We start from the raw sequence: 28,000 nt of genomic DNA, 5'->3' as shown, positions 1-28,000 counted from the left end.
AAAGAAATCCACACAAAACAGTTTTCACTGGCTCCGCTTTCATTTGTGAATAAGCAAAAGGCTCCCCTTCAAAACAAAAATAAATGAATCCGAGAGTGCTAATCTGTGCAGATCAACACACACTTCCTGAAGCTGTGTCACTGACGATAAATGGCCAGGGAGATTTTATAGGGACTCCTAGTTTATACTTATTAGCCCTGAAATGAAATGACGCCTTTAGAAGTGGAAAAAGATCCACAAAACCCACAAAAAGCTAAGTCTTCAAGTGACATCACAGTGTATTTGGCCTTGATTCACTGTCTACTCTTGTTGTAAATAATACTACACCCGGTTTGACTGTTATCAGGCAATTAAAAAATACTTTATCGGTCGCTATAGAGAGGCGAAGTCCTTCCCCCTCCTGTTGACCCTATGGGACCTTATTTTGGAAAAAATATGAACGGTAGTCAACGGCAAGAGACAAATATTTTTTTGATCCTGAAGCGCAATGACATGTGATGTTTGTCAATTTAAAACATAATTTTGCAAGTCAAGAGAGTTGCAGTTTGTCGTAGGTTTGTCGTAATATTTACTTTTGTGTGAAACTGCTCAGTGAACTATGTCTCTCGTCTCGCACAATATACGTCACCAACACTAGCTAGCTTACTAATTTAGCTCTGACCACGCACAAATGTAATGTTATATTACCTGATGTGTTTTATCCAGCGACTTCTGTTTTTTTTATCAGCCATGAAGCGAAAGAACAATCAGACCTGTTGCTCATGGGAGTACATCCCAGTACGAAACACAAAGACATCGTAGCTTCAGAGAGAGAGAGACGTCACTACGCAACTTTTTTTAAGTCTAGTCTTTCTAATTACGTGTTTTCAGTCTGATACTACAGCAGTTTCACAACAAACTGTAACTTTCTTGACTTGCAAAATTATATTTTAAATTGACAAACATCATATTTGTGATTAAAAAAAATATTTCTCCGTTGACTACCATTCATATTTTTTCGGAAATAAGGTCCCATGGTGGTCCACTGGAAGGGGCGAGACTTCGCCTCTCTATAAGCACCATAGATGTGGGTCATTAGGAGACTACTACGTTGAAAAAAGTGAAAGCGAAACTTAAAAGCAACACGTTCTTACAACTTCTGTGTTGTAAAAGTTCATGAAACATTACATTTTGAACACAAACAAAAAGGCTTCTTTATGTAGGTTTAGGCAACAAAAACATGGTGATTTGGTTTAAAATAACTACGTTTCAAGAGTGAAAGGAAACATAATATTTGTAAACACAAACAACTACCAATTGTTGGTTTCACACGGGATGGGAATCCCGATCTCCTGTGTGAAAACCCTGTTTTGTGTCCCATCCTTCGCCCAAAACCTCCTCCCCTTATGGAGTTCCACACTGTCTATACTATAGTCCCTGATGTACGTTTGTCATGATTACTACGGTCGCTAGAGGTCGCTGTTGTGTTCTTTCATTCCTTCTTTCGGTGATCCACCATGTGAATAGATGATAAAACCATAGACTGTATAGTCAAAGTAGTGGACGTAGTCACTGTGACGTCTCCCACTGGTTTGTGGACTGCCATTTTGAAGCCTCGAGTTCGGCATTTTGGCCGTCGCCATCTTAGTTTTTGGCCAACTTTCATGAAATGAAAACACACCGTGAAAGGGTTAAAGGTGTATGAAGAAAACACAGACAACTCCCAGACCAGACAACGCCATGGTAGCGACCTGTCAATCATGAGATAGCCACGCCCTAAAGCATACCCTGCTTCTATAAAATCAGACTTCTTTTTGCAATCAGAGGAGTCGCCCCCTGCTGGCTGTTAGAAAGAATGCAAGTTAAAGGCACTTCCGCATTGGCTTCACTTTTGCCACTTGCCCACTGGATAAAACCTAATATATGGTGTAGTAGGCCCGTATTGACCCACATCTATGGTGCTTATAGCGACTGATAACGCCTATTTAATGGCCTGACAACAGTTTAATCAGCTTAATATTTAGACCTCTGGGATCACAAGGTTAGTTTTTAATATGATTTTTATTTTGATAATCTGTTATACCCCGCTGGGCTTGAATGATTATCTGCACACCCTTCAGCTCGCTATAGCCCTAAGATTGACGCTCGGCAATTGAGACACTATCCTCAGGGTAATGTGGACATACACAGAGACATTAGCTCCACTGTTTACCGGCGCTATAGATCCCAGGCAATAAGGCTTTACTAATTGCTGCTGTGTGGAAACGGAGTCAGGTAGTCCAGCTCTTGCGGTGACTCCTGTGTAGCTGCGAGGGCCGGAGGCAGAGACAGTAATGATTATGGAATTACCATGGCAGAGATTGTGATGGCCATCCTAATGATTTCATGTTACTGTAATTAGCATTACGAGTAGGCTTAGTGGAGGAGTGGGGGCGAGGGGATGGGAAACCAAGAGAGGTAGAGACTCTGAGAGTCGACAGCGAGGAAGGAAAGACAGTGAATTAGTCAGAGAGTGAGAGCGAAGAAGAAAAGAGATGGAAAAAGTGAGGGGTGGAGGGGGCAAGACAAAAGGGATGGGAAGTGTAGGAGGACGTTCATTAACTAAATGAGGATGAATTGTTAGCATGACTGTGGGCTGGTGAGGTTCCTTAGCTTCAATTTCAGAAATGCTCATCTCACACAGAGAAGGAAGTCAACCCCCTCACAGGCTGTCAGCTCCATATCCAGTAGATGAACATCAGCTCATCAACATTTTTCTCTCTCCGGCAACCACGTTAGCCATGAATGTTACATCCTGACGCAATCTATCTTTTAAAATGACAGAAAAATCAACGGATAATCGATGATTAATCAACATCAAAGGGAAATGTCATTCTAACATGCAATCCTTGTGGACATTTTGTGGTATTGTGCTGTTTTATTGCTGAATGGAATGGTGAATAATTGGCAAAACATATATGGTATGATGAGAATGTCTATGCACCTACAGTGCAACATATCTGTATCCTCATACAACGGCTCGTATGATATCTTAGGAAAAGGTATTCCTTATTTTTTGTGCATTTTCCTGAAATGTCCAGCAACACGTGACGAATGTCAATTTCCGCTTGTTGCATGCATACAGTCTTTTCAAAATAAACTTTCGTCTTCACAGGAAACTTATTTAGGTTTAGGCAACAAAACTACTTAGTTATGTTTCCGAAAAGATTGTGCTTTGGGTTAAAATAACGTAAGTGGCGTAACTTTAGTACGGAAGTTATGTGACAAATAAATAAACGTTGACATGTTACGCTGTCACATAAAACCGACATGTAACAACGTAACGTGACAGCGTAAGGTGACAGCGTAACGTGACAGCGTAACGTGACAACGTGATGTAACAACGTAACATAACGTAACAACAACATACCATAACAAAGTAACGAGCGTAACAACGTAATTAGCATAAATAAATAATAACGGTGCATTACTTTTCGTAGGTATAGCTACGAACGGTGTACGAGAACAGCCTGTACAGTGAACAGCTATCTAAAAACATCAATTAAATGTCCTGCAGAATCAAAGAGCAAGGACTGTGTTGTTTATTTTGGGCCTACTTTCAATCAAAATCAAACACGGTAGAAACCATCACAGAAGAGGAGGAGATTGATAGTAGTCCTAATAAATCAGATTGCAATCAAGGGTAATACTCACTGATTGGTGGCTGATGCTGTTATCCAGCTGCATGTTCAACAGCTAACACTCACACGTTCATACCTGTTTTCAATCAACTGACGAAAATCCATCTAGCAAACAGGGGAAGTCATAGATACTATAAATGTAGACCGTAGACATTGAGGGGAAATGGAAACACCAAAAAAAGACAACAGCTCCCTTTACAGTGTTACTCCCAGAATAAATCATTGTGTCGTGGATAGAAGATTAATAAAAGTGTGAAATAATTTCCGTTTTATTATTTAATGAGCTGAAATTGAAAGTGATGAGTTATCATTCAGTGTACTGTCGCACAGGAGCCTGTGTGTGTTTGTACTAATGTTTGCATGTACACACACTTTTGTCTTCCTGTTGCGTTCTAATTAGCACCTTATTGTGTGCTGCCAAAGCTGTGATAATATTAGATAATTCTTCCTCCTTTTTCCACCTGCCTCTGAGATGATTTCCACTGTGAAACATTCAAAGATGTTGACAAGTCATTAACTTAAGGTGGACATGCACGTAAAGGAAAAGTTGCACCGTGCATATTATATCGACCTGCTACCCTCGTAAGTCTGGGAAAAAACTGGTCATCATAGTGGAGGATTATTAATCGATCGTCGATCCAGAGCTGTACAGTCCAGCCACGAGGGAACAAAAGACGTTAATCATCGCAGTTAATAGGCCATTAAAGAAACTCTTCCACAACGCAACACAACCCTACGGCAAATTCCCGCGCCGCCTTGTCTAGTGTGAATGCAGCCTCCATGGCGTACAAATGACACGCCAAAAGCAAGAACGGCGTTCTTATTGCATGCAAAATTACCGAGTCATTTGTACTCCATTTAGTGCGACCGGGCTGTTCATCTATTGGCACATATACAGTATGTTCTGGTTGTTGTTTATAACTTGATTTTGGATGCACCTCTTCTCTTCTATGAAAGCACATCACTCTAAGTTACAAAAGATAGTCATATCCATCATACCAGTGTTAAGGCTGGCTCACACTAAAAGATTTTTCAATGTTAAATTTAACAGTTATGTTCTTATAGTGTGTGGTGACAACAATTTGGCCAAAACAGCACACCACACATTAACAGATTCCATTCATGAACAACAAGAGTCCCGGCTAAAAAAACAAAACAGAAATCTCGCAAAATCTCTCGCTATCAAATGTGACTTTAGTGTAAACATACATGGTGGACAACGGGCAGGAAGAATTATCAGTTAGTTTATGCACTACTTTGTACTGAAAATTCACGAAGGATGGATGCATGAAGTCATGGAGACACGTTAAATAAACACTTGTGTTGCTGCCACGAATGAGCAAGTTGGTCCTCCATTACAAAGGTCCATCTTACAACTACTTTATGCTTTGCGTTTGCATTAGCTCATGCATTAGCGGCGGACGCAATGACGGCGGTGGTTGTCCTTCCGCTTCAGTCAGCTTGGTTCTCACTTGGCTATCGTCCTTTCCAACGTGACTGTGTCATCGGCTGTCCGCGGAGTTCCCCACACACAACAAGATATCCGATCCGATTTACGATTTGAGATTGTGCGACCAGGATGGACACTCTTAACATACCTCACAACGCAAGAATATCTGGCAAGATAATCTTTAGAACCATCAAAAAATCTGTGCTTTGCTGACCATTGTCATGAGGGGGGAATCGAGCCCAAAATCGGCTTGATTTTCGTGTAGTGTGTACCCGGCATTAGTTACAAAGACTGGGCAAAGACGAACCCCCTGTCCAAACTTCACAAAATATAGTTTGGTAATTAGTTGCATGAACGTCTATAAGTGTGTGTGTAAACGTTTTTAGAAATGCAACAGTATGCACATACTGTTAGTTTCCTCTATCTCAGTTTCTCTCTCTGAGCCACAGCAACCATTTGAAATGTTTAACACCCTAATTCCTGTTGAGTCACATAAAGCATTTGTCAGATCCTCTCTCCGTATTTGGGATTAACCTAATCCCACCGTTATGAAAATTAAAGTTTGAATCTTCCTGAAACAAGTTTCTGCCTCTTTATTGTCATGTCAGACTGCCCTCGGAGAACCGAGCCGCTCCTTTTTCCTCTCCACACCAGTGAGTGAAGGGATGGTTATTTCACTTAATGAAAGAGAGAAGGATATTTGCGTGAGGGAGAGAGTCGAGGCAGCCAGTTAATCCTCCTCTGTCTGTGTAACTACTGCTCTGGAGACCTCTATATGTCAGTTAGCATTACACTGTAAATACCTTCTCATAAGGCAGAGAGCTGAGCTGCGGACACTTGTGAAAATTCAGCAGCTATAATAATGACCTCCATTAATGTTGTGCTAATTTGGTGCTTATCATTTCCTCCGCCATGGATGAGGTTTAATCCACAAACTCGTGAGCCAAACTCGGTAGAAGTAAGTTTAAATACCCAGAGTTTCTGTGCCACTTGTAGAGGATTGGACTTTTTAAACATTTTGAAACACCAAGCACAAATTAGTAACTACCATCCCTAGAGTCAACTGCAGGTGTTGGGTAACTCATTACAGGGTGTTCTTTCTCTCTCACTCCCATATTAATAGGCTCCCACAGTCACTTAGCTCCCAATGTTCTCCAGCATGGTGTTACGTTCACTTTCTCGCGTGCAGCTCCATGTTTTTCCACGAGTAATTGGTGCACCTGGCAATTTAAATCTGTTGTGTTTGTGTCCACATCTAATCGTAACTTTAGTTGTTTTGCTATGATTTGCCCAGCGCAAGAAAAAAATAGAAAAGTGTCTGTGTCTGTATGTGTGTGTATTTATGTGGGAGAGTTGTCAGTGGGTGATAATAGTCTGGCTGCTCAAGGTGACAACATTTGCATCTGAAGAAACTAAAGGGACAGTGTGTAAGATTTGGCAACATCTAGTGGTCTGGTTGCGGATTGCAACCAACTGAGTACCCCTCTGCTCACTCCTCCCTTTCAGAGACTGCGGTAACGTGAGCCGCCGAGTGCAAAACCGTGGTAAGGCCATTCGCCTCACTCAGAGGCCATCCATACCATAATACTACGTTTTGTCACAAAAACACATGAGAGAAATATACGGTTAATGACGTGATACCATACGCGAGACGCAGTGCTGATGTTTTCGTAGGCATGTGTTAGCCTGTTTCTATCGGTTTCCACACTCTTTTTCACTATTTATTCCTCTAAGGGCAACAACAGCTTTGCTGTTGCAAATGCAGCACATACAGTAAGATCCTATTGTTACAGGGGACCCCTCCTCCCCCAGGTTTCCCCTCAACCCTTGTCTCACGCTCTCATTGGCTGTAGCTCGTGGCTGGAGTCCCCGACAGGTCCAGATATTTAGCCCGGTAGATATTTGGAATGTGTCTGCGTCTTTGAGCAGTTCACACATAATACTCGAGTGCCGTTGTGTGAGCGGCGAGCCAACGCTGATTTGCCTCTGATCTGGGGCTTTTGTCGGGGAGCTCCAAAAATTGTTGGGGAGTGGAAAATCAGGGCTAAAAGTCGTGGAAGGTGAACTAATCATTAGGAGCATTGGAAGTCAGACGGAGGCTGGCGGTACCACGGTTTTGCAAACTGCGACTCAAGTTACTGCAGTTTCACAAGCGTGTCGGGGAACTACAGTGGCCTTCAGGTAACGTGAAAACGCGAAAGGCTCTCTCTAGAGCCAGTGTTTGGTTTTTCTGTTCAGGGCTACTGTAGAAACATGGCGGAGCAACATGGCGGACTCCGTGAAGAGGACCAGCTCCCTATGTAGATATGAAGGACTCATTCTAAGCTAACGAAAACACAACGACTCTTAGTTTCAGGTGATTATAAACTAATGAAAACATAGTTATGAATATTATGCTACATTTCTGCTAAAAGATCACTCAAAATGTTACCTACTGTTCCTTTAAGGACACAATCGGAGCGGTGAAGGAGAAAGTACAGTAGTTTATTGTACGATGGAGCATGACGTAAGCTTTCTTCAAATTAAGGGAGGACAGTTCGGTTCAGTCCTCTGTGATTCGCCGTCCATTTTCTATAATCCCGTTCAGTGGATTTGTTTGGAAATAAAAATGCCCACATTGCTGTGTATCAGTGCAAGCTCACATTTCAATGTCCAACTCCCACACACTCTATATGCAGTAAAGGGTTGGGTGCATGCATGATCTGTGCAATAGGGAGAAGTAAATGATGAAACAGGAAAGGAGGGAGACACATACAGAGAGAGGGACAGAGCTGTCTTAATGGTGAAAGGTTCTTATTCCTCTGAAAGTGTTTAAAATGTTTAAATGCAGAGGCCATGAATCAATGCAACGTCATGCGGAACAAAGCTGGGCTGAGGTAATACAAAGCATTTACTACAGTACCTTGTTGCTCCATGTTCCCAGATGTAAAAGCGTCAGTTTAGTCGAAAATAAAAATGTCCAACAGCCACTTTAACATCAAGTTGATTGTCTCCACAGGTGGTCAATTTGCTTTGGCTCTGCTGGGAGAGGGGTTTTATAACTTATTGACATTTTGTTAAACAAGCCTTTTAACTGAACTGTGTTCAGGGACTGATGTGTTGTGATGTAGTATTAGCTAATGGTGAAACGCATATAGCTGAAATCATTTCATAAAGGCTACATTACAAACTCTGCATTCAATTTGTTTTAACACAGAAACACCACAATTTAAAAAAGTGCATTACACGCAATTATGGAAGCATTAGTGCTGGATTTACAAAGGCGAAAGCAATAGACTTTATAAACCATGGCTGAAATACCATGAACATAGAAAAAAAGCCTCAGCCGACTACTAATGCATGGAAGACATAGTTTGTTGTCAGATAGATTATCCATTAGTAATAAAATTCTAAAGTAAATCTACCATGAATAACAACACACAGTATATAAGTCAACATGTACAGAGCAAAATGGGCAGTTGAGGCACTTTCAGCCACACTAAGCATCAGCAGCTGCATGAATGTGTAACGGGGACGGATGTGAAGCTTGTCGGGTTAAATAGATTGTCTTATCATCTCCAACTTGCACTTGAACCTATCGCTTGTGTCTTTTATGTACACATTAGGGATCGGATGATAGGCACAGTGACGACATGACTGAGTGCCCTGCCTTTCTTTAATGTGTGTTATACTGATGGAGCAGGACAGTCCTGTCACTATAATGCATGGGGAGCTGATTTTCTATAATCTGTACCTGAAAGACCTTGGCTCTACATTATTATGGCAGGCCAGGTGTCATCAGCTCCGGAGCAGAGTATATACACCCAGTTGGCAGGAAAACATTTTGGCATTAGGCTTGGGCGTTATGACGAAATTGTCGTTCAACACAATATTGGTTGATCACGATAATGACAGGACAGTGGTTGCCTAAAGGTTAGAGAAGCAAGCTTGAGAGCGAAAGGTCACCGGTTCAATCCCCCATAAATCTGGGTGGGGAAAGTGAAAACAGTTTGCCCCTCCCTCATTACCACCACTGGTACTTAACCCCAACCGCTTCAGTGGAGCTGCTGATCCAGCAGATCAGACTGTGGTTGTATTGGGCAGCTTCCAGGTGTGAATGTGTAACTGTGTGAATGTGATCAGGGCGTTCCTGAAAAAGAGAGCATTGCTCTCAGCGAACTTCCCCCTGTATAAATAAAGGTAAAAAAAAAAAAAAAAAGATATTTTTTTAACCTTAACCAGGTAGTTTTGTTGCCTAAACCTAACCAATCGTTTCACAACATTAACCACGTGACATTGTGCATTTCTCCAACTGTGATACACGGCTGATATGAAACGTATTTTTGGTTCAGAAATGTAGACATTCAACATATCCCGTGGTTTGCAGAAACGTAACATGCCAACATTCTTTTTGGCGACTGGATTGGTATACAACATTTTCGGAAAAAACTCCATTGATTCTTACTTCTTACTTTTCTGACTTTTGGTTACAGTAAATCATGTCCACAAATATCGATTACATGTCCTTTAACGACATAATCTCTTGTACATTCTCAAGTAACAGGTATCTTTTGATGTGTGATCATGTTCCTTTAGAGCCTTCGGACCAGATTGAAAAAGATGATGAATCTGACATTTCTATCATTTCCCCTTTATCATTCTGCAGGACTGGAGACTCATTTCAAAGCAATGGACTCATTGTAACGCAAGGCCAACTCCCACACCTGACACACATGCCTCAGACCAGCTTTATGCTGAAAGAACAGAAAAGAGGTAAGACACTAAGTAGGAATGTGATTCTCTTGCCTTTTATCCCGTAGGACAAAGTCTTACTGTGAATCCCAATAGACGAGTCAGAGAGACATGGGAAAATTTTGTCTGCATTGTTAATCTTTAAAAATGTAGTTTTAGGTCTTTAATAGTGGGAACATATGTCAAAGAAATAATCCCGTTGTACAAAATCAAGTCATAGCAGATTGTCCTGGATTAATCTCTGTTGTGAGATCTAATCCACGGGCGTCCCTTGACTGCTAGAGAGCTGTGATAATCCCATATCAGACCGCGGCTGTTAATCTTGTTCCTAACACACGGCCTTTTTCCACTGCATGATCTCATACAATATAAAACGTTGGTTCAAGGTGACTCAATGTCATGATGCGAAAATGGATTAGCTGAGGCAGGTTGACGACTAACAGAAATGATGAAGGGAGGAAGGTTTTATTTTGAATGATTTCCTTTGATAGTTAATTTGGTTAAATGTTGTGAGAAAAGTAAATGCTCGAATAAAGTAATCCGCATTCAACACACGCTAACATAGAATCACCCCCACTGCTCAGCTGCACTCCTCTGGTATTTCACCACGCTCAGTATTCAAAGCATGAACAGCTTTAGATTACCACTCTTTCTGCATGTGTGTGTGTGTGTGTGTGTGTGTGTGTGTGTGTGTGTGTGTGTGCCCTTTTCATCGGCCCTTATTGGTAATCAAGCGACATTGAGATCTCTCTGCCTGCAGAAGGGGGAAATAGCCGACTTCGCTGGGCCTCGACCCAGCCTCGGCTTCACACTGTGATTTATGTGACCTATTAGCTGGCCCCTACTGGCAGGGCCCATCATCTGAATTATAACTAAGGATTAGGCCCCGGGCTAATGACAGGACTGGGAGGGGAAATTGACCATGTGTTTGGCTGTGGCGTGTTTCCTGTAAACCAGATTACAGAGCACATGCAGAGCCACACAAATATGAGAGACAAGCACACATAAAATCATGTCTATAAGCATATAAGATTATAGGCGCACACATCCACACCAGTGTAAAACCAGCGCATGAAAGCATGGGGGTTGCAGCTGTGCTTAGATTATGAATCTCTATTAACCTCGCCAACCCATCAACTCACTCTTAATGAGGCCAAATATAACACTCTCTCACACACACACACACACAGATATACTCGCACTCGTGATTTAAATTAGTTTGCCAAATAATATATATTTATTAACCTTGCTTTATCTGGAATTCAAAAATGCCACACTTGGCCTACATATTCAAGGAGAACACACACGGATGAAAATGTACTATGGCTGTCAAAGTTAACACGATAATAACTTGTTAAAGCAAATTTGTTTTAACGGCATTCATTTCTTTAACACATTAACGCAAGTCATGACTTTTAGGTTGTAGCAAAGCTAGAGTGTAGATTCTGGCATCATATAAAACTAGAAAACTCTAAGGAATCCATTGTATCATGTCATACTAGCTTGTCGGGAAGGAGGCTAAATAACGCTCCAAACTTGCACTAAATTTTGGAGAGAAAAAACTGGCTTGACCATATTCTAAGGGGTTCCTTGACCTCTGACCTCAAGATATGTGCATGAAAATGGGTTCTATGGGTACCCACGAGTCTCCCCTTTACAGACATGCCCACTTTATGATAATCACATGCCGTTTGGGGCAAGTCATAGTCAAGTCAGCACACTGACACACTGACAGCTGTTGTTGCCTGTTGAGCTGCAGTTTGCCATGTTATGATTTGAGCATATTGTTTTATGCTAAATGCAGTACCTGTGAGGGTTTCTGGACAATATTTGTCATTGTTTTGTGTTGTTAATTGATTTCTAATAATAAATATATACATAATTTTGCATAAAGCAGCATATTTGCACACTCCCATGTTGATAAGAGTATTAAATACTTGACAAATCTCCATTTAAGGTAAATTTTTAGCAGATAAAAAATTGTGCAATTAATTTGCGATTAATCACGATTAAATATTTGAATCCATTGACAGCCCTAAAATGTACGCAGAGTATTTAAAGAGGCCGACACACTCGTCGTATCCATGTATGGAAAGCCTCAGTGTCACATGAAATTCATGTTTTGGTCAATAGTCGGGTAGACGAGACTCGGGGCCGTTTTCATTCACTATGTGCTGCTCATTTCCAGTGTTGTGGAGTAATGGCACAGTTTGACATGGCCTCCGGCATAAAGATAACCCAATATCAGCCAGCAGCCTGACTGCTATTGTTTCATTTATAAGAAAACGCTGCACTCTAATATCACATCACATCTGCTCCCTCCTAGGGAATTCTTTTATCCAGCTTGTGTATGTATCTGTGTGAGTGTTTGTGTCTGTACGTACTAAATATTGCACACCGGAAACCACATAGATCACAGGGTTCCCTCCCTGCAGCTCTCAACCCCTGCCATCCAATCAGAAGAATCAATACACCCCCTGGCCTAGTATGGACAATATCAGTGGATCCTCTTTTAAAGTTAAAGAATCTTATAGAGGCAATTCCATGAAACCATTACCAGTTCAAGGGCAGGTGTACCAGGATCAATAAGAGTCGAGTACATGGTGTTAAAGGGGATTCAGGCAAACTACCTTGCCTCTGTCTGTTGTGATTGTCACACAGAAGCAGAATTTGAAACTCAATGTGGATTGATTTTTTGTCCCTGTGCAAATATGTAACAGCCCCGGGGTTCGGAAGCAATTCCTCTCTGATATTTTTGATCATTATGAGTAAAGGATTTCTCGGATTGTAGCACTGAAAGATGCCCTTTGATTACCAACAGGACTATTTCTTCTCTGGTTAATATGAATACCCGTTGAACTAAGCAGCAATGTTGATGTCAGATCTCCGAGCATGGATCAAAGCAGCCAGACCCTCCTCCTCCTCCTCCCATTCCCTCCCTCTCTTGTGGTAGTCTAATGCTGCTTTGCCCTGCATATTAACACTGCTGTAATTGGACTTGTTGTTTGTTTGTAGCTTCTCTGTTTGTTTGGATTGTGTTTGAAGCCTCACTTAATTAAATTGCGTCCTTGGCGTCAGAGTCTCAAAGCATGTGGAAAGCACAGTGCTGAGTAAAATGTTGCTAGTTGATTTCAGAGAAACATTTGTAGTTGGAGAGGAGAGGTGAGAAACGTGCAAAATAATACTGAAATAGGTTAACTTGTGGGTCTATCGCTGCACTACGGGGAAGTGGCATTCATGCTCATTTTTATGCTTCTGCGCGAGTCATTGTGTTTTCGGGTTTGTGATATCTCAGGAACTCCGGCAGGAAATTTCAGAAAATTTGGCACAAACATCCACTTGGACTCAATGATGAACTGATTACAGGGTTCCCACGCAGTATGGAAGAGTATGGAATTTCATTTTAGTAATTTTTAGGTCTGGATAAGTATGGAAAAATGAAAAGAGAGTATGGAAAAACTTTTGATTAAAAAAACATTTGGTCCCAAATTATGTGATATTGAATAGTTTTCAGTCAAAAGTCTTGGCCTAATGATTCTTAATTACAAATGTTCTGATCAGTCAGGAATAGGTGTGGTTTTTAAATATTAATTTTACAGACTGTGTGGGCTAAAATACACAATAAGCCTGATTTTTCTTTATAATAATTCACTACATGTTTATAATCAGGTAAGAAACTCATTAAAATATGCAATAATTAAGATCAGTATATATGATGGAAAAGTGGCTTTAGAAGGCCAGAGGAACCAAATTTGGTCTTTTTTATATCCTTGTCGAAGTCCCTGTTCATCACAGTGGAGTATACAATTTTGCAAAGCCACTTGTTGAAGATATTTATCATGTTTCCCCTCTCTTAAACCTTCCTTGATCCCTTCTTACTCACTACACTGATTTAGTGTTTTTAGAGAGTGGCAGGGTTGATATAGCCTAGATAGCCTACATAGGGGAGCGCGGAGCTGGGTGGTGTGTTTGGTCCAGTCTGGACCAAAATGCACTGTCGTCTTGTCCAGCACATTCAGTCACTTTTCGGTCGCAGTAAACACGTGCTTAATGTTGTGAATTAAACAAATAAACTCGCTTAGATTCAAGCAACAAAACCACTTAGTTACGTTTAGGAAAAAAACAACATGGTTGGGCTTAAAATGACTACGACGTGACTTGATGTTGTCAACAAGGGACACAAACAAACAGCTAATTGTAAAGTGAAAGTGAAACGTAACGCACAGGACACGAACAGCCGTCTCCTGGATGAAAGCTTTGTGTTTGTTGAAGTCTGGAAATTTGAGTCTGGAAAAGTTTGGAATTTTGAAATGGAAAGTGTCTAGGAACCCTGCAATTAGAATTTGGTTGTCAAAGGTCAAGGTCACTGTGACCTCGCGTCCGTCCCATTCTCGTGATATCTCAGGAACACGTGGAGAGAATTTGTTCAAATTTGGCACAAACGTCCACTTGGACTCAAAGATGAGCTGATTAGATTTTGGTGGTCAAAGTCAAGCTCACTGTGACCTCACAAAACACATTTTTGGCCATAACTCAAGAATTCAGATGCTAATTATGACAATTTCCCTCAAATGTCTAACAGGATAAAATGATGAACCGACAATATTTTGGACAGACATGGATGTAAACTGTAACTTGACTGGTTGGCGGAGGCATACAACCGCAAGGCGGTAATTCTAGTTAACAGATGACATTTGTGCTGTGTTTAGATAACACGAGTCAAGCCTTTTTTATCTGTTTAAAATGTATCTTAAAGGGAGATTTTTCAAGTATTTAATACTCTTATCAACATGGGTGTGGGCAAATATGCTTGCTTTATGCAAATATATGTATACTGCATATTTATGATCGGAAATTAATTAACAACACAAAACAATGACAAATATTGTCCAGAAACCCTCACAGGTACTGCATTTACTCCTTTGAAAATGGCCATGCCAGTTGTTCCCCGCCAAAATTTAGAGTATGTTTGGATGTTTTATGTTTTAGCCTCCTTCCCGACCAGCTATGACATGGTTGGTACCAATGGATTCCTAAAACTGCGTTAAAGAAATTAGAGGTGTTAAAACAAATTTGCATTAACGCGTTACTAGCGTGTTAACTTTGACAGCCCTAGTAATCTTACTTTCAGTTTCATCAAAGCATAAACTGAAAAAGGAAGTGATTTAATTAAGATTCAGCCAACAATTTGCAAACTTTTACCACCTGGTTAATTTGAATTTACCTTGGATGAACAGAAACCACCAAACCTCATTTGGTCAGTTCTGGTTTTGCTGACTTATTTTCCATCCAGCTGAGCATATTGAACTATAATTGTCCACGTTTCAATTCCAACCAACTGTTGTGGGGACTCTGAAGTGTGTTTATGATTGAGTCTGTGGAACATAAAGGAAGTTACCAGACCATGGAGACTAAATATAACCTTTAAAGGCTGCATTTTCCTTGTAAGCGTCCCTACACTTACACTTTGCTTCACTGAGAGGGGTGTAATGGCTTCCCCATGCAATTTGTATATGCATGCAGGAAATCTATTGACAGGCGGGAGTGCGGCAGAGCCGAGCGTGTCCTGTGAGATGGAGAGAAGTCTGATGACTCGTTTAGAAATCTCCCAAATGGCTCCCAGACCTAATCACTGGTCTTGTTTAATGGCCATTGATGTTATTATTGTGGATGACTATTTGATCTCGCTGTGCCGCTTGAGAAGAATTAGGGAAGAGTAATTCACCAACAAACAGTGTAGGCGTGGCGACCCATCTTAAACACAGATCCCATCATCTCTTTGCTGTTGCAGACGCAGCCTTCTTCATCCTCTTCTTCATAAGGTAACAATTTGGATTCTTTATTTTGTTTGCATGCGTGCACACTGCAGAGCTTTGATCCCGCCACTGCGTGCGACAGTAAGGCAAAGGCCACATGTTTGCTCCATGCCAGCACTTGCATGCCCCTTTCCACTGCCCCTCATCCTAGCCAGGCACTAACTAATACAGATAGTCTGGCTATGATAGATTACATGCTGCCAGCCGGGGTGCTGCCAAACACCCAACCTAGAGTGTGATTTCTAGCCTGCGCTCCCCGACTGAAGCAGTCCTGTGAGATATGTGATGTTTTGTTGTGCTCTATCACAGTACTGTAGTGTTTTTTTTCAAAAACGTCATGTTGAAAAGTGAATGAATAACAGTGCCAAGTATAAGCCAAATGCATCTCTTAGTCGCACCTTATCCTAATTGGCTGAGACAGTTGACTGGCTGTTTAAGGCCAGCTGTCTAGGAAATTGTTTTGGCATGTATTTTTCCATTGCTGTGTCCTCCCTCTGTCCTGCAGCCCAATCAATAAGAGCCTCCACAAGGCCATCTGTGGGTCTGTGTGTGTGTGTGTGTGTGTGTGTGTGTGTGACACACACAGAGAGAGGGACTGTGTGTGTTTCCACAATGCATATGTAATGTATACATGTGTGTACACTATGTGTGTGACTGCATGACATGTCGAATTCGACTATTATCAGGCCATTAAATAGGCATTATCAGTCGCGATAAGCACCATAGATGTAGGTCAATAGGGCAACACGTTCTAACACGTTCTGAACACAAACAAAAAAGGCTTTTTTAGGTTTAGGCAATAAAACTACAACTTCTTTAGCTTTAGGCAACAAAAACATCTAGCTTTAGGCAACAAAACTACAACTTCACGTCTTTAGGTTTAGGCAATAAAACTACAACTGCTTTAGGTTTAGGCAATAAAACTACAACTTTGTTAGGTTTAGGCAAAAAACTACAACTTCCTAAGCTTAAGGCAACAAAACTACAAATTATTTAAGTTTAGGCAATAAAAAAACACTTGGTTAAGTTTAGGGAAAAACACTGGGATGCAAATTCCCGTCTCCTGGGTCAATGTCCTGTGTTTGTGTCCCATCCATCGTCCTCGACCTCCACCCCTCTTGGAGTTTCACACTGTCTACACTACAGCGCCTGACTTCTGCTTCTGCTCCCGTCATAATTACTAGGGTCGCTAGAGGTCGCTGTCGTCTTCTTTTATACCTTCTTTTGGTGATCTACCATGTGAATAGATGATAAAACCTACTAGTGGGTGTAGTAGGCCCCTATTGACCCACATCTATGGGGCTTATAGCGACTGATAACGCCTATTTAATAACCTGACAACAGTCTAATCGGCTGGATTTGTGGCTTCTGTAGAGAGTGTTTGGCCTCTTTTCTTAGAGGCTGAAAACAAGGACACATGAGTGAAGAGATTAGCGTTAGAAACAGAGTGAAACATGAGGCTTCTACGCAGTATTCAATCATGCTAATAAACTGAAACGTCTACTTGCCTGAACGCTATATTGATTGTCCTGTACAATTTAATATTTCATGTTAATGAGGCAGATATATGCTTGAGGAATATTTTATAAATTTGTTTGTATAACCAATGTGTCATGTTTTATTATTTCAGTTACTCATGATATTTTGTTGTTCTATTTTTTGTGTGTGTATGTTTCTAGAAATTGAAGTCTGTGGATCCATTCTTAGCTGCTCCATCATGTGTGAAACCACAGGAGGCAGGTAACTTTATATCTAACAGTCTGCTTTTCCTTAATCTTTGTAAGTTGTTTTCTCTTTCTGAGGCTGTGACATCAGTAAGGTATTTGCAACAAATTCAATACATTTTATTTTTGGCCTGTGTTTATGAGTTGTGCTGCTGTTGGAGTTGTTTACGTTAGTTAGCTCCTTCCATCAGTGAGCTAAAAAAAGCTACATAAGACAACCTCAACCTGTCTCAAATAAAAGCAGTTTGTTTGAACAAATATATCCAGGTCCCCAAAACATGCTATATACAATGCTATAGGCATTTAATCTAATTTAGCTCACACAATAGACAAATCCTTAAAGGTATTTGCAAGAATTTCCTAAAAAACAATGTATAGACTGATACAAAAATAATCCCTCTCAATCATCACTTATGCCCCACTAGAAGTGTGTGATGGTGTGTGTTTCTGCAGAGATCCAGCCCTCTGCCTGTGTTTTTTAATCTTTTCTTCTTATTTTGCTTTACTCTGGACGCTTCTGGGCGTCAGCAAAGTGGCTTTGGGCCCCACGTGGGGGTGTAACTCCCAGCCAGTAACAGCGAGCAGGGTGTGCAACCCGTTCAGGTCGTCAAATACCGCCACTTTGTCACGCCCTCGGTTTCTGACACCGAGGCACAAGTCCCCCCTTTAGCTCTGTCAGATACAACACAGCCTTATTTCACGGATGAGTTTGGGTTTGTTACATAGCATTACATTGTTTCCCCTTCTCCTCTGTGTCTCCTCTGCCGTGTACAGAGTGCGGTTTGTCAGTATGAGTTTGACCAATGGTAGCACTGAGCGATAGCGATAGCGGACAGGATGAAGCCTGTCCTTCAGCTGTATTCATTCAAAATCCGGCAATGCGGCACCTTCCCGCAGGCTTGTGCAGAGTTAGTTGTGTGTTTATCTGTGCTGTACAATGTAAACGCCGTGAAAAGTTTTATTTCTCTGATTTGCTGCTTTGCTCTCACTAACACCGCTCCCTCTCTTCATTCATTCTATAGCTCACTTGGCCGTCACTGCTATCTCTCTCTCTTTCGCTCGCTCGTTCGTTGAGCTGAGGAGGAGTGACCGACTTTGAATGCCGTGTCTTTACAAACACCAACCGACAACTGTAACATGTTATACCTTTAAAGGTGCTATTGATAACATTGATAACATTCAGCCACTAGATGTCGCATTCTCCCTCCCCCGATCCTTTTCTTTCACTTCACAACAACCAACGTTGTTATACTATTGGCTCACAAGCCTTGTTAGAAGTGGGAACCAAATGTCAGATATCTTCCACAGAGATAAACAAAACATTCATTTTGGACCCGTCAAAATGTTTAAAATTCACAATCATTATGGTTTTTTTTTAGGAAAAGCCATACTTTTATTCGACACCTTTCTAAAATATCTGTGGATGTATTATGGAAGACCTTTAACATATTTAAGCTAAAGATGTCACAGATGTATCTATTGTTTTCTGCTCTTTGTACTAATCTTGTTATGATATCCATGCTCTCTAGGACAACACATTGAATGATGTTACAATGTTATGGTTAAAGTTTGGTTAAGTTTAGGCAAAAAAGTACTTAAGGAAGATGCTTGGGTTAAAATAACTACTTGTTAAGGTTAAAGGCACTTCGTTCTCATGGTTACAATAATAAAAATGCGATAAAGGTTAGGGAGCAATCAATGAACTGTAAATAAATGATGGTTACACCCATCTCTCTTAATGCAGATGGATGTTGGCTTCATACTCCATGTTGCCACAGTTTCTGCCATGTTAAACAACCATTTCCTGTACATAGCTGTGGTTCTGTAAATAGGGTTTCCAGATCTTAGGGCACGTATGAGAAAAGCAGGTTGTTGTGGCATCAGTCCTTTATATAAAGCTCCGTAATTTTAGCACTGGCTGCTTTTGAGGTATTTTGTGTGTCTGCATCAATGGATCACCATGCATGTTGTTGAACTGTTGCTCGTCTTCCCACTTTACGCGACCAAACACTCCACTAATTGTAGGTTGGATCAGAGAGAAATGTGGGATTGAAATTCCCCGTATTGTTGAGTATGCAAACAGCTCCTCCTCCGCAGAAATTTCAATCCCAGTGTGGTTTTTGAAGAGGATGTAAAGAAATCCAGTCATCTCAACAGGAAGAGAGGGCCCCTTAAAAGACTGTTGTCTAAAAGAGGTGAAGATTTGACCCTAAAGTAAGATTAATTGTTCTTTCTTCTGGTTAGTGATTTGTTTTGTTGCTGTTGTTGGATCTTATTTGCAGTTTGCAGTAGCTCCTCCCTACAAATCCAGATATCAAGTGAGGAGAGGTCTGTCGTTTTGATTTCAAGAGATAACTGCATCTTTCGGCACTCAGCATCCCAGTTCATCCCATTATAGTTCATTGACCTCGCAGTGACATCTTACTGGTGGGGGAAGTGCTCACAAACGCCTCTTGCAATATTAAAGCAACTAGGTCAAATAGATAGCGAAAATAAGATCACGCTTTTTTCACGCTGTGGAATGGCCTGGAAAATTCACATAAATAATTATTCTGTCATAACAAATACTGCAAACTAGCCCATCACTGTCTCAGCTCGACATCATGAAGCCACTACAGCACTGTGGAAATGACTGTAGCATTCAATTTCAGCAGGTATTTAGAATCATTTTTAAATTACCTGAGGCACCTGGTCTTTTCATTTGACTAACTGCACTATGATAAGAAATTAGAGCCTGATTTCTTCTAATCAAAGATTTGAAATGTTTTGGCACGGGATATGCAGCCTAAAATTGAGACGAAATGTGTAAAAAATGTTATGTGCTCAGTGGCCAATTCAGGCTGTCTGAGGGGCAGGCGCGAAAAAGATAAAAACGGGCACCAGCTGCATGCGGTGGGGCACCAGAGTGCAGAAAGTTTTCTAGCATGTAAGGCAGCCTATGTGGCACTGCATCAAGTTTTCCCCATTTTAAGGCCACCCAAGAGGGCACATTATCACATTTTCTCTACTAGAAAGGCACCCTAGAGGGCACTTTATTGTGTTTTCTCTACTAAAAGGGCATCCTAGAGGGCATTTTATTGTGTTTTCTCTACTGGAAAGGCACCCTAGAGGGCACTTTATTGTGTTTTCTCTACTAGAAGGGCACCCTAGAGGGCAATTTATTGTGTTTTCTCTACTAGAAGGGCACCCTAGAGGGCACTTTATCATGTTTTCTCTACTAGAAGGGCACCCTAGAGGGCACTTTATTGTGTTTTCTCTACTAGAAGGGCACCCTAGAGGGCACTTTATTGTGTTTTCTCTACTAGAAGGGCACACTAAAGGGCACTTTATCATGTTTTCTCTACTAGAAGGGCACCCTAGAGGGCACTTTATCATGTTTTCTCTACTGTAAGGGCATACTAAAGGGCACTTTATCGTGTTTTCTCTACTAGAAGGGCACACTAAAGGGCACTTTATCATGTTTTCTCTACTAGAAGGGCACACTAAAGGGCACTTTATCATGTTTTCTCTACTAGAAGGGCACCCTAGAGGGCACTTTATCATGTTTTCTCTACTGTAAGGGCATACTAAAGGGCACTTTATCGTGTTTTCTCTACTAGAAAGGCACCCTAGAGGGCACTTTATCGTGATTTCTCTACTGGAAAGGCACCCAGAAGGCACTTTATCACATTTTCTTTACTGGAAGGGCACCCTAGAGGGCACTTTATTGTGTTTTATCCACCCTGAGTACACCAGTGTTGCTGCTACAATAATTACAAACTATCGATCACTGTGACATGGGTGAAATTACTCAGTAAGACCCTTACTTTCAAGTAAATCACACAGGACATGTGTTTTCTGAAACTATTAGCTGATTTCGGCTGGTATTTTCAACAGGTTATTTTTCTGAGTGAAATGAAATTCATAGAGGTGCTCAAATAAGACTAACCCACTAGGTGTCCAGAGAGAGCTTTTGAATGATAATCCAAGAAGTTACTGCTCATAATAAAGCCAATACAGCATACAATAATTACAGAGTGACAGTATATCCTATAAGCCTTCATATCAAACTGAGTTTTTCCTCTGTCTACTCTTCCCTGTTTTCTTAGTCAAGGTCATTTCATTGTATCACACCCCCCAAGGTCGTCTGACCACTTCAGTCCCTCAGGCTTTTCTCACCATCTGAGCAGGGCAGAAATCGAAAGTCCTGTTCAGCAAGAACAAAACAAATGTCAATTTCTCTGTTGATTCAATTAGGGAAAAGGAGTGTGTGAGATAAAGCTAGTGTTATTTATCATGGCTAAGGTAACACTCAATATCGAGCTATGTTAATTAGAGATCTGTTGCTAAAACCAATGACTGTGGGAAGCTGCGCTTCCACAAATAGTTTCTACCTAACAAGATCAATTGATCTGAAGGAAGCTATACTTGGGCTTTCTTAGTGAAGCATTGTTGGAGGGAATGAATCCCCAGCAAGGTAACAGCTTGATTATTAGCAATTGTAAAATATTTAGAGCTGAACAAACTGGTGATATAATAATAATGTAATTTATTTGTCCGCTTGGGGAAATTCATTTTTTCATTCTGTTGTTATTTTTCTTGATTTACACACACACACGCATCCAATGTGGAGAGATTTTCGCAACACAGCGAGCAGTTTAGGGTTCACCTTACTCAAACTCTGGGACTACATTTCGGTTCCAAGCCAAATCCCTACGGACTGACCCACTGCCGCTTGTAAAATTTAACAATCACAGATATATTCTCAAGGCAGCTGAACACATATAACATACCCCAATAATCAGGGTGCTTCTTCCAGTGTAACATGTAAAACAACTTTATTGCAGTGGCTACATGGTTTGAAGAAAAAACAGTGACCTATGTGTGCTGTATTGACCAAGTACTGCTCTATAATAAGAGTCAGAGCCCTTTAGAGAAACACAGATCCAACTTCTACAGCTCTGAACTTTTTAATGTTAATGCAATAGGATTTTCTTTCTTTTCTTTCAGTTCTTATAACCACCTACAGTAAGAAAGATCACCTGTTTGCATGCATTGGTTTGTGTGTGTGTGTGTGTGTGTGTGTGTGTGTGTGTGTGTTTGTGGTCTTGTTAAACCATTCTTAATTGCAACAGTATTATGTGTCCATAGAGAGAAACATAAAACATGTGGAGAAGGGATGTGGTGACATATATCAACCAAGCATGTCGCCACTCTATTATTTGCACACTATCCAACAAAACAAGTTGCACCATGGAGAGGAAACTATGTAGGAAACACTCAGTATGAATAGGCCATCTGACTGCAGCTCTATCAGCCCTTCTTAGTGTCTGGGATTGAGGGCACAGATTTAAATTAGGCTGCAAAGAAGACTGGTCAAACATCTAAGTGAAAGGAATGAGTTGATATGCTGAGATGAGTGCATTGCTTTATAGGCTTAGTGACAGAAGCATAGCTTTCTCTATTTGTTTTCTAAGGTTTTTGTCTCTTCCTCCAACTCACTGAAACGCTGCCTTTCCCCTACCCATGTCTCTCATTTACATTTACCCACCCACATACACAATCTTCTCCTCACTCTTCTTTCCCTATGACCTTGCAAGGTGTGTGTACATTATATTTGTGTGGGAGTCAGTGATGGGAGGTATGAATGGGTGAGATTGGATCCAGAATTGATGGCTCATAATACAGTCGCTGAAAAACACAACACACACATCCACACAGACAACCCATGACAGACTAGCTACTATGCACAATGTATTATACATCTTATTGTATTTTGAACTTTCTTTTGTCATGTTTGTTGATTTAAAACACGGGTATACCATAGGGCTGCTTCCTCTTAGTCCTTTAGTCGACTAATCCGTCGTTTGGTCTGAAGGCCCTGACACACCAAGCCGACGGTCGGCTGTCAGCCAGTTTGGGCCGTCGGCCTAGTTTTTTAGGCCGATTCAGCATGTTGACTCGTCTCAATTAAAGAGAAACGAAAGTGAGGAAAGCAAGCCGACGATTAAAGTCAAAAGGGCAAACAGAAAGCTCTTCCCATTTTTCATCTACATCTCATCTGATCATTCCAACAGACGGATATTTTCACAACGACATGGCCATCTGGAATGAAGCTAAGCGGTGAGTGAGTGGTGTGTAAATGATCGGCAAACGCCGCTTTGTTTCATCTACGTATCATAACAACAGCTTGTATATCCGCTGTCTTTGGTCTTCCGGGTTTCCCCTTTTTAAATGACGAATACAGACCACTACAACCTGCTCGTAGGGAAAGTTATTTCCTCTCACGCAGGTGCAGAACGTACGTGGTAGTTGGCCGTTGGCTGTAGGCTTTGCGGTGTGTTTGAGTGCAACTTTTTGGCCAAGACAAAGGCAACGTAAGGCGACTCAAAGGTCTGCCCTCATCGCCGCTAGTTCTTTGTCAGGCTGGTTTGCCTGAGCCTGTAGTTGAACAAGATTTCTTTAGACGATTAGTCATTTGTTTATGCTTTTTCATGCTGAATGACTTATTCCCAATAAACTTATGAGCAGGTCTCTGGTAAACACAAGATTTAAAGTGGTCTTTTTGTGTGATTCCTTGTGAAGAAACTCAGTTTTACAGATCTGTCGATTAAATCAACTAATCGACTAGTCGGCAAAATCATATGAGTATTAGTCGACTAAGAATTTCTTTGGTCAAGGACAGCCCTACTGTGTGGAAAACACACAAAAAGACTTAAAAGCTGAGTCATGTCACAGTTCTTATGGGTGGCAACACATAACTGTACCTAAATGCAAGTGTAAAAGGAGATACAGGGTGAAAGGCAATTTTCTTAATCCAAAAAATTTAAAATTAATAAATAAATATATAAAATAGAGTTAGAGACAGGCAATCAAATTGGGTAAAAAAATCCAAAGAGGGTGAGGCAGGCGAGGCAGGATGGCAGTAGGATGCTGGCAACAAGTGATCAGGCAAGAAACGGCAGATAACAGGCGAACAGGTAAAGGTAGCAGGCATGGCTGGAATGCTATGGCAGCTTAATTGGCCACACAGACCATCTGGCAAAGAGTCTCTGAAAACTGACATCTATGTACTGGGGCTGATGAGGAGCAGCTGGGTAGGCAGGTGACTGAGTCAGATGATCTCTGGAGGAGGGAAAGTCACTGAGGGCAAATAGAGGGCAAGTACAGCAGGACAGGATATGGAAAATACCTGAATTGACACACTGCGAGTGGAAAGATGGAGGAAATTCAAAACTCAAGGGGATTGATGATCAAGTCTATGTAGTCTGAGCACTGAGCTAGGCGGGTGATGGGAACCGAAGGACAAGCCAAGGCAGGCTTGACCCAGGAGACACAATATCTAGGATGAGTGTGCATGAACCAATACAGATGCAGGAGAATAGGTTGGAAAGAGCCCCAGAAACCGGGGTGCCTGTGGGAGTCATTCCGAAGAGGCGGGCTGTGGGTGAACAACCTATCCTGATGCCCAAGGTTGTAACAATAAGCCAAGGTGCAGTGACTGAAATCACGAGGGCACTGGAGAAGCTGATTGAGAGCTCTATACTGGAGATGGGCAGAGCAGGAGTGTTTGCAAGGGCTGTCAGGGAGTTGAGGATCCAGACAGAAAACCTTTTCTACAGGGCATGAGCGGCAGGTGAAGACCCCAGAAGGGCAAGCTGCAGCAACAGAGACAGTTAACCCAGAGTCAAAATGATGTTGTTGGAGGAGTGGACTTGAAGGGGAACCTCCAGGGTACTGGCTTGTGGGGAGAACTGCTGGAGACAAACTGAAACCAAAGTTCAGCAAAGGCAGGCTCAATATAAGCTGTTTTCGGATCAAACAGTTCTAGAGACACAATGAGAGGAACTGTCCACTGGGGAGCGCCCCCGAGAAATACATAATGTACCTTCAAGGGCTTTTTTTCTGTCTGCATTCGCACCGCCATTAGGAATGCGGAAGTGACGTTAGCCGACCGATGCCGCATGTGCACATCTCCACTTGACATTTGTATATTTATTACATGAATACAAAGTAATGAAACAGACCGCTTCGCTCTTTACTGTCTTGTTGCCAATTCCCCTGCTTTTTCCCTCACCGAGGTTGCGGTATTGTCGTTTTTGTCTGTCTCTGCAGCGCGAGCGTGCATGCAGAACAACTAAACAGCTAAAAAAATCCCTCAAAACAGCTTTCTAAGACACAATAAAAAGGGGGGTTCTTAGAACTAAGTTCTTAGAAAAAGTTCCTCCGGTCTGACACAGAGCCATGTTCAGACTGTGACTGATATAGATTGCTTTGTGCTCTGACACAAAGACGATGTACTTCAAGGATCTGAATGCTGAAGAACAAAGGAACTGAGCTTTTTGGCATTATAAAGATCTAAATAAACCTGAAAATAAAACCTTTATGGAGGACACATTCGCACATGATCCAGACACAGATTTTTATTTCAGGGCAAAGCTGCATGTTTTACAGGAGAAATACAAATGTATTGCCTCTGTAAAATGCATCAGGTGTGACCCCATGTTTATACAAACTGAGAATTACTCATGCTGCCTTTTAAATGACCTGCCATGTGTCTTCACGGAGGCAGCTTTATAAATGTTGACTACTGTAGGTTCATCTCTGTGATTACCTCTCTCTCTCTCTCTCGGTTTACCATGTGTTGCGTTGGCTCAGTCTGAACCCGTTGGGCTCTGCTGTACTTTAATATTTATCAAAACAATTTCAAGTGACATGCTGCCTCTATTTTAACCAAGACGGGATGGCCTCAGGTACAGCCAGACAGATGCATCCAAATATGTTCAAAACAAGCTTACATCAAGTGGAAAGCTGCCCATGTGGGTGCTGTCGGACTGATAAAAGAAACCTCTAGTGAAGGATACTTAAGTAATACTTTCAGTATTCTGGATAATGTTCTTGCAAAGAATAAATGACTGTGTACTTTTGCAATATCCTACCTTCAACACACGATTGAATTGTTCCTGTATGCATTAATATTGTATACTCCCGTCTGCTGACACGTTGCAAACATCAGTAACAAATGATTGTAATTATAAAGCTGCAGCCCGGGTTGTCCATTTTGCATGGGAACCCTGACATGGATCACATGCATGTAATGGTTTTTGTGAATAATTAATCTGGTGGGCTGCGCTGTCTCCAGAATACTAAATATTAACAATCATCTAAAGTGCTATTAACCAGTAGTATCTGCAGCCCAGCCAAATGAATACATAATTACTCAACATTTCAACAGAATCATCCAGGCGTTAGCGTATTCCCCACCTGCATGTTCCGTATGAATCCATCAACAATGACACACACGTACGCGTACGGAGTAGTTAACGCCGGGGCCAGCTGAGTGATCTGTCTTGTGTTGGTGTTGTGGGTAAATGGAGTTCTGTGTTATACAGGCAGGCGTGCTCACTCAATGCTGCCCCCGCGTCTCCCCAGGCTCTGTTTCTAACCACTGCCACAGAAACGCATCAATCATCTCTCATGGCCAGACACTTGGATGGACATGGAATATTGATATGGCTTTTAAGATGTGGGGCACGAATATGATCTCTGACACCTATCAGGCTTGCTTTGCAGCTGCTCTACATATAGCCAGTCAAGTATTGTAGATCTGCGTGCAGAGTATTTATTTAAAGGCAACTTATAGCTGGTGCACTGAAATACTAGAAGGGCAGTTTCGAGTTGGGAGCAGTTAAAGCGTATTTAAGGCAGGGAGTGCAAATAACTCACATGTTCAAGATATTTTTCATTATAGCAAATATTTGCTTTCAACTAGGGCTGTCAAAGTTAACGTGATAATGCGTTAACGCAAGGTCAATTTAACGCCACTAATTTCCTTAATGCATTAATGCAAGAATTTGATTAATATTAATTAAGATTTGGAGGTTGTAGCGGGCTCAGTTTTAAAGCTAGAGTGAATATACTGGCATCATTTGAAACTAGAAAAAAACATAAGGAATTCATTGGTACCAACCATGTCATAGCTTGTTGCAAAGGAGAGTAAATAACGCTCCAATCTTACACTACATTTTGGTGAGGAAAAACTGTCATAGCCATTTTCAAAGGGGTCCCTTGACCTCTGACCTTAGGATATGTGAATGAAAATGGGTTCTATGGGTACCCACGAGACTCCCCTTTACAGACATGCCCAGTTTATGATAATCACATGCAGTTTGGGGCAAGTCATAGTCAAGTCAGCACACTGACACACTGACAGCTGTTTGCCATGTTAAGATTTTAGCATTTTTTTTTTGTTGCTAAATGCAGTACCTGTGAGGGTTTCTGGACAATATTTGTCATTGTTTTGTGTTGTTAATTGATTTCCAATAATAAATATATTAGGGCTGTCAATCAATTAAAGTATTTAATTGCGATTAATCGCATGATGGTTCATAGATAATCACAATTAATCGCAAATGTTTTATCTGTTCAAAATGTACCTTAAAGGGAGATTTGTCAAGTATTTAATACTGTTATCAACATGGGAGTGGACAAATATGCTGCAAATGTATGTACTGTATATATTTATTATTCCTTAGGTTTTATAGTTTCATATGATGCCAGTATCTTCACTCTAGCTTTAAAACTGAGCTACAACCTAAAAATCGCAAGTTGTGTTAATGTGTTAAAGAAATTAGTGGCGTT

At 41.2% G+C, this 28,000-nt stretch overlaps 1 long non-coding RNA gene across 2 annotated transcripts in view; it reads left to right on the top strand.

Annotated features, from left to right (window-relative positions):
* The window catches only part of LOC141758701 (uncharacterized), a 245,243-nt gene that overhangs the window by 206,684 nt on the left and 10,559 nt on the right, over positions 1–28,000 (top strand). For both annotated transcript variants that reach the window (XR_012591926.1, XR_012591928.1), the window contains exons 3-4: positions 9,755–9,861; positions 17,336–17,396. This is a non-coding gene — a long non-coding RNA (uncharacterized LOC141758701). The remainder of the gene's footprint in view (positions 1–9,754; positions 9,862–17,335; positions 17,397–28,000) is intronic.

The sequence above is a fragment of the Sebastes fasciatus genome, chromosome 2, assembly GCF_043250625.1.
Source record: "Sebastes fasciatus isolate fSebFas1 chromosome 2, fSebFas1.pri, whole genome shotgun sequence".
In the NCBI taxonomy this organism is placed as follows: Eukaryota; Metazoa; Chordata; class Actinopteri; order Perciformes; family Sebastidae; genus Sebastes; species Sebastes fasciatus.
Note: the sequence above shows the minus strand (reverse complement) of the source record. Positions and strands in the feature narration are given on the sequence as shown.